Source organism: Hippocampus comes, unplaced genomic scaffold (genome assembly GCF_001891065.2).
Source record: "Hippocampus comes isolate QL1 unplaced genomic scaffold, H_comes_QL1_v1.1 scaffold133, whole genome shotgun sequence".
NCBI lineage: Eukaryota > Metazoa > Chordata > Actinopteri > Syngnathiformes > Syngnathidae > Hippocampus > Hippocampus comes.
This window is the reverse complement of record NW_017805150.1, coordinates 287-3,161: the sequence shown is the minus strand read 5'-3', so window position 1 is coordinate 3,161 and position 2,875 is coordinate 287.

Here is a 2,875-nt window from a genome sequence, read left to right as displayed (position 1 = left end):
GGTGGGGGGGTCTGCTTGTCACCGTCTGGATCACAATAGGTAAACACCTAATTTACACTATTTAGAAATCCCCTCTCTAGAATAGTACAAGTCGTGACAGCGGCTCCCTCGATTGTTCCGTCCTAAGCGCCGTTATTAATTACAGAGCACTTTTAACAAAGCGACATTGTCTGACTAATCATTGACACGGAATGATTAAAGATGCACTTTGCCTTTTTTGAATGACTTACTTTTCCTTTTTTTTTTTTTCCTTCTTCTTCTGCGCTCATTTATGAGCTAGATGTCAGATTTGCGCCCCCGCCCCCTCCCCTCCCCGGTCACCAATTTGGCTGGCCGCGATCCGCTTTCCAGCAACCTCAAATGACTTCACAGGCTCATCCGTCAAGGCGCAAGGGGTTGAGGAAGCGCGCCGGCGTTGCAGCTGCACTGACGTCCAGCACTCAAGGATTCAGTGATGAAAAACGAGAAATGTTTTTGACCAAAAGTTTTTTTTACTTCCTTTTATCGATGCTGACACAAATATTAGGGGCCTTTGAAATAACGAATTTCCCATAGTTGTCCAATCAGCTTTTATTCACTTATTCATTCCCAGCCAATTCTGGACCAAGTCTGAAAAGATGTTTAAAAACGTCCTTGGGAGTGAATGAGTTAATCAATTGCCAGCAGGAGATGGAAAGTTATGTGCTAACACTGACTGCTAACGCTTCCACCTTGTTTTCGACTCCTGTTCAGCTGTTCTAGTAGGCTTTCCCTGACTTTTTTTTTTCTCAAAGAGACCAAAAGATCAGTTACAGTCTCCGCCATGGTGCTTTTGCGTGTCAGGCAACGGTGGGGTCGAAACATTTTAGCATGATCGGACCTTGAGTACAAGAAGTATCCTCGACTCTTTTCTTACTCCTTCGGCGAGGTCATGATGTTATCATCCGCCTCATGCAACACCCACCACCACCACAGACACGTTGCACAGGTCTCACCATAGTGTGATCAAACAATATGGCAGAGAAAGGAGCATGGACTTCTTTCTTGTATTCCCCCGAAAACCAAAGATGAAATGGTTCTAATTCACATTTTAGGGTTCAGGTTAGGGCTAGCGCGAAGGCGTCTATTTTTCAAACGCCGTCCTTTAGGCGATATGAATCTGTGGGAAAAGTTACAAATGCCGCAGAGGAAAAAGCAATCTCACTTTGAGAGAAATGCGCTTGACACCGGGTGACGTATTTTAATGCCGCTCTTTGTCGAGCGTCGCAACCTCCCCCCGCCGCCGCCGCCCGGCGCGAGGTGCCGGGCCTCCTAAGCCCAGATGCGACGGGCTTTGGAGTGCGCCGTTCCGCCAACTCGAGGTAGAGCGTCGCCGGGAGGCTCATCGGGCTCCTCGCTTCCCAGGGAGATGAGCAGCGTAGGCCAATTTCATATGCGGGGGCTCGGCCCCTGGGTCTGAGTGGAGTTGGGCTGGGTCCGCCCGGTATCCTGGCTTCATTAATCAACCCGCCAAGGCTTACCGGCAAACCCCCTCTCCGCCCTCTCGTCGACAACCCCTCGGATTACACAGAGCCGGCGAAATGTCAGCCCAAATCTGAGTCTTGATGCAGATAATCATTTCAATAATATTTCTCCATTTGTGCACCCCCCTCATCCACCATCCCCCCCGATACCCGGGGAATAAAGCTTCTCCGCTGTCAGGTAGCAGAAGACTACAGTTGGTGGGACTACTTGACTCGGTGCCAGATGGCTTAACCATGCTTGCAGCATATGTTCAACAAGCAGTCCTTTGCCAAGCACGCATTAGGTTTTTATTAATTTCAGGCAGGCGGGAATGCGGACGTATATATTTACCTGATCCCCATGGCAACCCCCCCCTCATCCCCCCATGCGCCGCTACAGAAAAATTAGCATCATGAAAAGCGATGTAAAAGTGAGCATTTAAACATCATCCAACCTTTTTTTTTTTTTTTTGGAATGAGTTGGTGGCAAAGGCGATTCCGGCAATGGATGCCGAGACGCAAATGACCATTTAGCCCGATGAATATGCTGGGGTGCGAGACAAAAAGAAACAGTGCTGCATGGGAGGGCAAATTTATTCATTACCACTAAGTTGAACTTCCCTTTTAACAGCCCGGCGCTCTGCAATCCAGGGAGTTCTCTCTTCTCAGTGACTTATGGTAGTGCGAGGGGGGGAAGGAGGGTGGGGGGCGACGCAGTGGTGGCGGCGGCGGCGGCGGCGGCGGCGGCGTGCTGAAAATGTCAATAGAAATAGTAAGTGTGAGAGGCAAGGCTTGCCTAATTAGTGCCCATTTAGATTTTATGACGGCTCTGAGATCTGCTCTTCCTGACAGAGAGCACTACGGTTGCATATTGTCCTAGCCTGAGGGAACCATCGGAAAATCCAGATTTATTGGACCTATCATACCAGCATATTTCATTTGCCATTATGAGATGCCATCTTGCAATGATGCCGGATTATTTATTACAGATTAAATCCCGGGATCTGGCTGGTTGAGGAACATTTCAGAGTACCATTCCTCTTATTAACTTCTTCATTATCTGCCCCTGTGTGATCTAAATTCTCCCTTCCTTCTCACCTGCACGAATAAATATGTTACTGATTGGAGCGGGCCTAACCATCCCCCCCCCTTTTTTTTTTTTGTCTCCTGACGTTAGTCCTGCGATGCAACGCGGCTCTTTTTTTTTTTTTTTTTTTTTTTGCGCTCGGTCTAGTTTAATTTCACAGCCATACTCGAGATCATAAGTTTCATAATTGCAGATTTTTATGTGGCAGAAAATCACATCAGAAGTTGAGAATGAGAATTGTGCTGTCTCCAGATGCTTGACAGGGTTTTATATATTTTATATACGGCCGAGTGTTTATTTACCGTGT